Source organism: Prionailurus bengalensis, chromosome E4, assembly GCF_016509475.1.
Source record: "Prionailurus bengalensis isolate Pbe53 chromosome E4, Fcat_Pben_1.1_paternal_pri, whole genome shotgun sequence".
NCBI classification, from domain to species: domain Eukaryota; kingdom Metazoa; phylum Chordata; class Mammalia; order Carnivora; family Felidae; genus Prionailurus; species Prionailurus bengalensis.
The window spans coordinates 12,738,910-12,750,896 of NC_057360.1; the positions used below are offsets into that span (position 1 = coordinate 12,738,910).

The window sequence follows — 11,987 nt, forward strand, 5'->3', positions numbered from 1 at the left end:
CTCTGCCCCTTCCCCGCTCATGCTGTTTTTCTCTCTCTCTCTCAAAAATAAATAAATAAAATATTTAAAAGGTTCTGAGAAAATTAAAATACTGAAGTTAAGAAGAATTTCCATTATGCATTAATTCTAAAATGAAAGTTAAATAATCTTAAGAAGCAAAAGCTTACTTAATGAGCTCAAAATATAGGCAGGGCCCATGTCTTCAATCTCCAAATTTAAGTCACAACAAATTAATTAATTTGGTGTAAACTGAAACACCTCTAAATGTTTACCTCAATGTCAACTCACTTGGATTTTTCTGATGTGGGAAAACCTAGCATACAGAATTTTATTGTTAGCAGTCCCTGCAAGTGTGGCTTGCTCTGGGTCTATAATGATAAGACTCCAATAAAGGGGCTGTCTGGATAACAGGCAAAAGAGTGTAACCAGGATAAGAGCACCCATTGAAATTTACTAAACTTATTCTCAACCCACAACCAAAGCACAGTTATAAATGCCTGATATAAGATAGGTGTCTCACCAAAGAATATGATTATAACTACAAAGACACTAAAATCTCTGGACAAGAAGTGTGCTGAGCCAAAAGAAAGAACTAGAGGGTAATCACTCCCAATGTATAAATGCCTTTGTTTGAATAAGATAAAATTTTAAAAAAAGGAAGTACAAACCCAGTGGAGATTTTAGGTACAACAGTGTTTTGTTTTGTTTTAATTTTTTTTAACATTTATTTATTTTGAGAGAGAGACAGAGTGAGAGTGGGGGAGGGGCAGAGAGAGAGGGAGACACGGAATCTGAAGCGGATTCCAGGCTCTGAGCTGTCAGCACAGAGCCTGATGTGGGGCTCCAACACATGTACCGTGAGATCATGACCTGAGCTGAGGTCGGACGCTTAACCAACTGAGCCACCCAGGTGCCCCGGTACAACAGTGTTTCTAAAGCTAAGTCAGTAAACTTTAGCGAGGAACCTGCAAAAACTTTGGCTTTTCTTTAAAAGAGGTCTGCAAGTTTGAGCTTTGAGGACCATTGCTACACACTCTAAATCTTAACTGAAGCCAATATAAAGAAGACAAGACTCCTGGTTCAAGAAGGCAGCTAAATATAATTGTTGATGTGTTCTACCTCCCCCCAATCAGAGAAAGCATAAAAGTCAAAATAAATCCACAGTAAGCCTGCAGTGCCAGAAAGGATATCATCAGTGTCCACGAACAGTGAGAATTTTCTGGCAGATGAAATCAGACTGACTGCAAATTCCAAAAGATACACACACACACACACCTAATCCCATAAAAATGAAGGAGAGAATCTCCTGAAAATCTGAGTTTACCTAGTTGAATCCTAGATTAAACCCATGAGTCAGAGACAGCAAGGGCTAGGAGGAATGGGCCCAGAGTGGGCAGGTAATTACAGGCAGCAGAACAGCTGAGCCTGCCTCCACACACAGAGCCACTTGCTTTGGTGTTGCCCCAGGGGAAAGCACCGATACTGGTCTCCCCTAAAAATGGGAGTCCTGATCCAGGATGGACAGAATGGGCTGTGGGAGAAGTACGTGCCCCCAGCTATCATAAACGCTGGGAGATCTCACAGAAGAATGCGAGTACCTCGTAACCTCCTGCACCCCAGCCTGCCTACGTCAATACCTCTCCTTTGCACAACCAACAGAGCCGGGGCTCATGTACTCATTAGCAAGGGACAAGGATCATTCCCCAGGCTGATGGAATTTGTTCTAACAAGCAACCGTGATCAGCCTAGCCTGAGGGGTTTTAACTTGTGCCATATGGACTTCTCTGTCTGATCCTGCCTATGGAGCCCTTCTCAGAATGTTTTGAAATGTTTAATATTAAAAAAAAAAAAAACTTATAGGATTATAAAGGAAGCCAATTACATTGGAATGAAAGTATCAAAATATTTTTTAAATTATGATATAAAAATATACTCGTTTCTTTATTAAAACATAAAATGAAAAGATCTAGCAAACGCTGCCAAAGTTTTGAAGCAGCGATGATAATAATCCACAACTTACAAACTAATGTGATATAGAAAGTCTGTGATTTCCATCAGGAACAAAGTCACAGATACTGCTAATATTCCTGCAGTTGTTGCCTATATTCATAATTGAAGGAATTGCTAAATTTCATTTTTAAGCCAGTAAAATAATATCATTTTTCCAATCTAAATGCATGAACATCCTGAATTCTATCCAGGGACTCCTTATTGGTCTGTGGTCCCCAAGCTAAAAATCTCTGATGGTAGACCTTCATCTACAAATATGAACAGGCAACCAAATATCAAGTGCATGAGAAGGTCAACCAAATGTTTTAAAAAGCACAACATTCCATAAAAGCATTAATTCCCAAGGAAGAAAAACATAGAGTATTGGAAAGAATCATTAAAAACCTACAATTAAAAAACTATGGATGGTTTCAAAAGGAAAAGATGCCAAATTAAAAAAAGAAAAAAAAAACCCACCTCAAAACAGGATGCAATGAGAAAGAAGCTGAGTTTGTAGAAATTATCAAGATTATTGAAATATGGGCTGAATTGCAGAATGAATGAGACTTTGGATGAACATAGTGAATTGGAGGGTAAACTGAAAGATTCTATTGGAATTCAGTGAAAAGAACAAAGAGATTAAAACGATGACAGAAAAGATGAGATACGTACGTCTAAAAGCTCTAGTCTAAAACTCCCATCTAAGTAGGAGTTCAAGAAAGAGAAAACAAAAAATAGAAAGAAAAAAATCAAAACAAGAACAGCAAAACAAAATTTCTGTCAGATGAACAGTCTCTTCATACTGAAAGAACCCATAAACAGTAGTGCAAGAATCCATGAAGACACATTCCACTAAAATATACAAGCTCCAACAAGAAGTAGTACATTGTAATAAACTATGAAAAAGAATATAACCAAGCGGAAAAAAAAAATTAAAACAGCACCAGACTTCTTATCTGCAATACTAGATGCTAGAAGACAACACAACAATACTTTAAATTAACAAGGGACAATTAGAATTCACATACAAAACTAAACCATCATTTAAAAACTAGGGCATATAAATTAAATTAAAACCAGGGCAAATAATAACATGCGAAGTCCAAGTTGAACACCTACAACCTTTCTGAAAAAATACAAAATAATTTTTTATAACTAAAAACTAAATTCAAGAAAGAAGATAACGTAAGAAAAAAATTGTAAGCAAAATAAAACCTGCAGATAAGTTCCAATAGCAACTGATAGTTGACTAAAGTTAACTCAGCTGCTAAGAAATTATTCCCAAGGAATCAGGAATCAGAAACACAATGATAGGAGAGAATGCAAATACACCCAATCAATCAAAAGGACTCCAAAAAATCTTAAAATGCAAGTTGATAGTATGGTGTTAAAAAAAAAAAAACGTGCTAAAGGAGCACCTGGGTGGCTCAGTTGGTTGAGCTTCCAACTTCGGCCCAGGTCATGATGTCAGAGCTCATGGGTTAGAGCCCTACGTCGGGCTCTGTGCTGACAGCTCAGAGCCTGGAGCCTGCTACGGGATTCTGTGTCTCCTTGTCTCTCTGCCCCTCCCCTGCTCATGCTCTGTCTCTCTCTGTCTCATAAAAATAAATAAATGTTAAAAATTTTTTTAAAATATGCTAATGGATGTATGTGTTCTGGAAGGTAGAAGATTTTCATAGGTTCTGATTAATTCTAGATGTTAATAGTAAAGTTGATATCACTGTTATTATAAATATATAAAAATATTTCTAAATTAGCATAATATGAACACCACATATTATTTTCCCCCTTTGCTTTGGGCCTAAAAGTTTTCAGAGACAAAATTGGGATGCAGCTCTAGAAAGTATAAGACTTTGAAACCTGGTTTTTGTGTACTATTCTCATTCTTGATTCCATTTTTCCTATCTTTATGTTCCTTTAGATTTCCTTACTTCTTTAAAAAATTTATTTGCACATGTGTATATATGTACGTATTCACATTTATATGTGTGTATATACATGTTTAAGGTGACGTATATGTATCTGGCCTAGATAGAAAAAATATACATTTACAGTTTGATATATGATTTAATTAACTAAAGGCAAGGGTATAGTTTAGCCACATTACTATTTAATCGCCGTCTTATTAATGTAATCCAGAGATCATCCAGCCCAGGACTGTCCTAACCTTAAAATGGTTTTCAAACTGCCTATTCATTTGAATACCAATGATAGCTTCACTGTACCTCTTAGCCACATGTTGAAAGAACCTTAGGTCAATTAAATTACATAAAAGAAGAACCTTAAACATTCAAAGCTCAGCTAAGTACAGTAATGAGTATGCTTCTTTAACACAAAACCAAACCAAACCAATACTTGAGGCATAAGAGTGCATTGACTCTTGTATGGAACCAGAAAAGATCCAAAATAGCTCAAGTAAGGTTGAAAAAGAAAACCAAAGCTGGAGGCATCACAATCCTGGACTTTAAGATGTATTACAAAGCTGTAATCATCAAGATAGTATGATACTGGTACAAAAACAGATACACAGATCAATGGAACAGAACAGAGAACCCAGAGATGGACCCACAAACATATGGCCAACTAATCTTTGACAAAGCAGGAAAGAACATCCAATGGAAAAAAGACAGTCTCTTCAACAAATGGTGTTGAGAAAACTGGACAGTGACATGCAGAATGAACTTGGACCACTTTCTTACACCATACACAAAAAATAAATTCAAAATGGATGAAAGGCTTAAATGTAAGACAGGAAGCCATCAAAATCCTAGAGGAGAGAACAGGCAACAACCTCTTTGACCTCAGTCGCAGCAACTTCTTACTTGACATGTCTCTGGAGGCAAGGGAAACAAAAGCAAAAATGAACTATTGAGACTTCATCAAGATAAAAAGCTTCTGCACGGTGAAGGAAACAATCAGCAAAACTAAAAGGCAACCGGTGGCATGGGAGAAGATATTTGCAAACGACATATCAGATAAAAGCCTGGTATCCAAGATCTATAAAGAACTTATTAAACTCAACACTCAAAAAACGAATAATCCAGTGAAGAAATGGGCAAAAGACATGAATAGACACTTTTTCAAAGAAGACATCCAAATGGCTAGTTAACAGATACATGAAAAGATGCTCAACATCACTCATCATCAGGGAATTACAAATTAAAACAACAATGAATACCACCTCACACCTGTCAGAATGGCTAAAATGAACAACTCAGGCAACCACAGATGTTGGTAAGGATGTGGAGAAAGAAGAACTCTTTTGCACTGCTGGTGGGAATGCAAACTGGTACAGCCACTCTGGAGAACAATATCAAGGTTCCTCAAAGAATTAAAAATAGAACTACCCTATGACCCACCAATTGCACTACTAGGTATTTATCTAAAAGATACAAGAGTGCTGCTTCAAAGGGGTACATGTACCCTCAATGGTTATAGCAACACTATTGACAATAGTCAAAGTCTGGAAAGAGCCCAAATGTCCTTTGACAGATGAATGTATAAAGAAGATGTGGTGTATATATATACATACATACAATGGAATATTACTCGGTGATAAAAAAAAGAATGTGGGTTCTAACAACGTGGATGAAACTAGAGGGTATTATGCTAAGCGAAATCAGTCAGAGAAAGACAAATATATGATTTCACTCATATGTGGAATGTAAGAAATACAACAGATGAACATGGGGAAGGGAAGAAAAAATAAGATAAAAACAGAGAGGGAGACAATCCATAAGAGACTCTTAAATACAGAGAACAAACTGAGTGAGGGCTGCTGGCGGGGTGTTGGGTGGGGGGGGATGGGCTAAATGGGTGATGGGTATTAAGGAGGGCACTGGTTGGGATGAGCGCTGAGTGTTATATGTAAGTGATGAATCACTAAATTCTATTCCTGCAATCATTATTACACTGTATGTTAACCAACTTGGATTTAAATAAATTTTTTTTAAAAGTGCATTGATTAAAAGCCCAAACCTTTGAGGCAGACTGCCTGGGTTAATCCCAATTACTAGGTGTGGCAAGTTGGTAAGTTATTGAAACTCTTTGTTCTTCAGTTTCCTCATCTGTAAAATGTAAGGAAGTGGGGTGAGTAATAAGAAGGTTGTAAGGATTCAGCAAGATAATGTGTGAGAATCTCTTAGAGTAGAGATTACTGGGGTTAACATTAGCTATAATTTTATAGCTAATTTTTTAATATTTTAATTTTTTCCTGGAAAACATTTTTCCCAGGACCGTATTAACATTCTGTAATACAAATGATGATTGCTTTGAAAAATCCAGCTCAAAGCTCACTCAGAGCAAAACAGATTCTTTATGAACCACAAGTAACATAAGTAAAAAGTGACTTCTTCAACTTTTTCTCTTTCCATTCATTTTGTCAGACCACATATCTACTAGCCACTAACGTTTATAACAGGAATTTTCTTAAAATGCTCCGTCTGAAAAATGACGAAGTCCTGTTGAAATCTTCCCAGGTGATTTATGCTCATAGTAACCATACTAGTCTATCTTACCCAGTTAAACCAATTTTCCCATTAATTTGGGCTTTTATAACTGATGACTTCCATACTGCATGCTATAGCAAATATTCAGTGGTTTGCTGCAGCAGGCTCGCATCGATTAGTAAAAGGTGATTTACACATCTCTTACCTCCACATTTTATATTTGCACTATTAGGAATCATCAAATCAAAGTGGTTATTGGCTTTTTTTTTTTTTCCTGGAGAGCATTTGGATAAAGGTCACCAGTTCATCACCGCCTCTTGTCCAAAAGAACCAGCTTTGTAAAGTCCCAGAGTTAAGAGTACACTCAGGATCTTTTACAAGGCAGCTTTTATAATGCAAAGAGCAAAGACATCCTGATTTACATATATAAAAGAGATATAGCGTAAAAACAAAAAAAGAAAAAACCAAAGTGTTTCTATCTGGAATATCATATTCATGAATATAACTTTCTATTCTGGTTTAAAAATCTTTTCAGACACAACAGTAACTATTGTGGTAATGATGTAGTTTGATTCCACATACTAAATTAACTTGGAAATATTGATACATGATGTAAGTGCTCTTCGAAATTCAGTCTGTTTTATTCAAAGAAGTTTAAATTCAGAATATTTTATTTTGTTCTGGAAATTTTATAAAGGGATTTTGCCAAAAGCATTAAATATTTGATTCTACTTGTTAAGATTTGCAGGAACTGCTTTAAATTTATTATAAAAAATAACAGCAACAGCAACACATTTTCCCCTTTCATTAAGGTAGTGAAAAAACGAACTTTAAGAGCTTTTCCATAAAAATGCTCTAAAATATTCCATTAAAATTAAAAGGCAACTGCCATTTCACACGTGGTCAGATTTAACTATTCAAAGTTATTTTAGGTATATCAGCCCCCAAAGACCAAAGTACCTGAGAGTCCAGCTGTGTTCAAAGATCTCCAGAATGCAGCCTCCAAAGCTGGATAGGCCTGATACAAAGGGTTGTTAGACCTGGAAAGGAAAGGATAATTCTGGATTCCATATAGTATTTTATCTCCTAAAAGCCCATACTTGATTAGAAGTTTCTTTTTTTTTTTTTAAGTTTATCTATTTATTTTCAGAGAGAGGGAAAGCATGAGTGGTGGAGGAGCAGAGAGAGAGAAGAGAGAGAGAGAAGAGAGAGAGAGAAGAGAGAGAGAGAGAGAGAGAGAGAGAGAGAGAGAGAGAATCCCATGCAGGCTCCACACTGTCAGCACAGAGCCTGACACGGGGCTCAAACCCACGAACTGTGAGATCATGACCTGAAATAAAGTCGGCCTCAACTGACTGAGCCACCCAGGCGCCCCTTGATTAGAAGTTTCTTAAGGAAATAATCATCCTGCAATGGTCAAGGGGAAATCTAGAATAGAGCAAGCTTAGAACAAAAGTCCAATCCAACATTGAGAGCGTGTGACCACACCACCCCCACCCCCGCCTGTGTCAAAATTGATGAATTGGGAATCTTAATAGCAAGCAGTCTTCCAGGGTTGTGAGAAATAATGGCATTTCAGTTGAAATCTTAAGCTCCTGTGATTATAAAAAGTATCTTTAAAATGCTACAATAATATGAATATTTATCGTTAAATATTATACTCCTCCTGGTATGGTTCTCCTTGCCCAGTTGTGTTTTATAGCAATATTTATGCATTTGAAATATGGTTCAAACATTGGCTTGCCACAGAGATATGTAGTTTCCTGCGTGAGTAACTTATTTATGTATTTCTTAGGGTGGTCCATTACACATATGTTTAATTAGCCTGAGAAGCAGATTGTTAAATACTTGTTTAAATGTCCCAAATATCAAGAAATAAGAGTACCCTATATTTTTCAGGAATTTATTATTGACTTTTGCACTTAAACCTTAACAACCTTTCACCAGTATCCTTGTTAGGGTCTCCCAGAACCCCAACAAACTTTGACATAACTTACTTTTACCTTAATACCAGATGCTTATGTCTTTGGAATTTCATTTTTTGGTATAAATGAAAGTTGTCCCAAAAAGTGAACTAATGACTACAAGATAAAAAAAAATATGGACACAAATGATACAGAAAGTACATTTAAAGGCCAAGAGACTTGTCAGTATTAACATCTTACTCCCAGAACCGGTGTTAGAAATAGGATTTGGGGGTGAGAGTATTTTTGTTTAGTTTGTTTAATGTTAAATGAAAAATACAGGTCTTGAGGCCATCCATACTTGGGGTAAAATTCTGACTCGTCCATTTACTCATTTATTTGACCGAGAACATCACTCCTCTTCAAGTGACTCAGATTTCATCAGATTTCCTTCCAATTCTATCAAAAAATGAGAAAACAAGAATAACGAACACCCTTTTAATGATCTTATTTACACAGATATGGTATTAATACTGAGAAAAGCTAGACCAGCAGCAACTTTCAGTTTTGGCCTTGCCTTTTCTCAAAACATCCCCGTTAAGGACCTCTGGGCACTTTGCTCAGAATCATTTCTTATTGTCAAGTATGGCTATACTATTATTTAAAGTGAAGGATTTCCTCAACTTCCCACACACCCCCAGTACTTGCTCTGTAGGCCACTGGCTTGCCTTCCACCTGAATCAAGGAAGGGGCAATTTCCAGTCTACTCGCCTGTGCGTTTACTGTGAGCTTAACTCTGTTTGTTGGAAAGCCGCCATTACATTTACAAGAGCCTAAGGGATATTGGGTGGCTGTCATCTTTCTCTGGCTCCCTCTCACCACACCAAATGCCCTGGCAAGGTTGCTGCACCTGGACACTGCGTTCCCTGCAGAGCACCTTGTTACCCAAATTATCGAATATTTGGACTGAGTTCAGAGAAGAGTTACTAAAAGGATTAAGTGACTGAGGGGACCAATTTATAAGGAACTCAGAAATGTTTGGTTAAGTGGTAATTACCTTAAGAAGGTGGGGTGGCTCTGACATTAAGTTTGAATTTCAAGCCATACTTGGCCACAAGGCCTCTTTTTAGGCCTCCACATTCAGAAATACTCTGAAGAAGGGGCAGAATCTCCCTCTTGCTCGGCCCTCTGACCACTGCACAGGCTGCTTGGGTGGTATTCACACTCCAGTGCAGTGACTTATACATATAGGCATAGCAGGCAACATTACAAAGCAGAGAGCTCATTTACAAAGGCCAAAGGATGGGGTGCCTGAGTGCCTCAGTCGGTTGAGTGTCTGACTTCTGCTCAGGTCATGATCTCATGGTTCATGGGTTCGAGCCCCAAGTCGGGCTCTGTGCTGACCACATGGCACCTGCTTGGGATTCCCTGTCTCTCTCTCCCTCTCTCTCTGCTCCTCCCTGACTCACACTTTCTAAGTAATAAATAAATAAATTAAAAAAAAAAAAAGGCGGCCAAAGGATGCTTAAAGGAAAGTCTTCTCAGGAATCATAAAGAACAGGCCTAAGCTGTGAAGGGCTGGTCCCTCCATCCCATTTAAGCACTGACTTATCCACACCCCATTGCCAATCTCTGCTTGATGGGTGGTACCATTTAATAAGAGCCGCTGAGCCCAAGTGTGCAAGTCTGTATAAAATACACTGCTTGGAATTCCTTTAAGAATGACAGTTCCCACCTGGCCAAAGAGGAAAACCTAACACCTGTAACAGTTAAGGAGGCTGAAAGAGATAATTCCTCATAGCAGCATTCCCCAAAATGTTTTCCAGGTGATCTTACTGTGTGTTACACACATTTAAAAAGAAAAGAGCTAAAAACTGGAATAAATGAGGTCAAACTGTGTGTGTGTGTGATGTGTGTGTGTTTAAACAGTAATATCTCTCAGAGCCATTTGTATGCTGAAGTCTATTGTGTCCCACTAAGAGGGGTGGTGTATATACTATTTCCCAAATTCAGATTGGGCTTGGAATGCTTTACTTCTTAAGTATGGATTCTTTGTGTTCACAGCCATCTCCACAATGCCTTCTATAATACTGCCTTCAGTAAACAAATAATGAAATGTATGGACCAGCCTAGGCTAGAACATGGGTTCTAAATCTAATCCACTCCTCTTTCTGCCACATTGATATTCTACTTACTCTTCATTTACAAGAAGCTTTTCATCTTCTATCAACGAAATGAAATTTGTTAACTAGAAGCAATGACTTGAAGCTACTAAAGGTCAAGCTTAAGGGCCTTCCACTTGCTTGAGGCTTCCAAGTGTGTTACTTATTTTTTTTTTTAAGGAAGCCCCACAACACTGTATAGTCTCCATGTCCTGCAAACGCTGCTGCTACCATTGAGGATGAAAATGGCCCAATGGGTTTTCACCAAATGTACAAGTTGTGATTGAGACCGTCTAACTAAAATTACTAATGACATGACAGACTAAAATGCACTTTGGACTACTCTGGGGTCACCTCTGAGAGAGAGGTATTTGTCTTCCTGTGACGCTAAAATGTACGTCTAAATGAGAACTAAACCTAGATTCATTCTTTCTGTAATCTTCATAATTACATTAACTTCAACCATTCACTTCTTAGCATTCCTGTTAAGACATTTGTCACATCTACTATTTTTTTGTTTTCTAATTTTTTTTAATTTACATCCAAATTAGTTAGCATACAGTGCAACAATGATTTCAAGAGTAGATGCCTTAGTGCCCCTTACCTAATTAGCCCATCCACCCTCCCACAGCCCCTCCCATAACCCTGTTTGTTCTTCATAGTTATGAGTCTCTTCTGTTTTGTCCCCCTCCCTGTTTTTATATTATTTTTGTTTCCCTCCCCTTATGTTCATCTGTTTTGTCTCTTAAAGTCCTCATATGAGTGAAGTCATATGATTTTTGTCTTTCTCTGACTAATTTCACTTAGCATAATACCCTCCAGTTCCATCCACGTAGTTGCAAATGGCAAGACTGCATTCTTTTTGGTGACTAATACTCCATTGTATATTATATATACCACATCTTCTTTATCCGTTCATCCATCGATGGACATTTGGGCTCTTTCCATACTTGGGCTATTGTTGATAGTGCTGCTATAAACATTGGGGTGCATGTGCCCCTTCAAAACAGCATACCTATATCCCTTGGATGAATACCTAGTAGTGCAATTGCTGGGTCGTAGGGTAGTTCTATTTTTAGTTTTTTGAGGAACTTCCATACTGTTTTCCAGAGTGGCTGCACCAGCTTGCATTCCCAACATCTACTATTTTTTTTTAAATAAGTACCTTACCTTAGTCTTCCTTCCACTCTCCCCACCTCTCGATATTTTAAGACAATGAATAACCACTCTGAAATCATCACGTTGTAAATATTACCACAGCTCAAATTCCTTCTGACGACCATCTGAAGTTTTGCATCAATTTTTCCCATGAGTGGGGACTGACATATTTAAGCTTGAATCTACAGTACTGTAATTTGGTATTCTACTTCAATTCTTTAAGAGCTTCATTTATATTGATTTTGTCTTTTGGAATTTCCTGTAGGCTGCCTCAGATAAAATAATTTCCAGCCTGATCTTCATCTTGTCTGATCTCTGGTTTGACA

The 11,987-nt window shown here is 37.6% G+C and overlaps 1 long non-coding RNA gene across 2 annotated transcripts in view; it reads right to left on the reverse strand.

Annotated features, from left to right (window-relative positions):
* LOC122476303 overlaps window positions 1–7,475 on the reverse strand; it is a 133,768-nt gene extending 126,293 nt beyond the window's left edge. For both annotated transcript variants that reach the window (XR_006295450.1, XR_006295449.1), the window contains exon 1: window positions 7,398–7,475. This is a non-coding gene — a long non-coding RNA (uncharacterized LOC122476303). The remainder of the gene's footprint in view (window positions 1–7,397) is intronic.
* Between the last annotated feature and the right edge of the window lie 4,512 nt (window positions 7,476–11,987).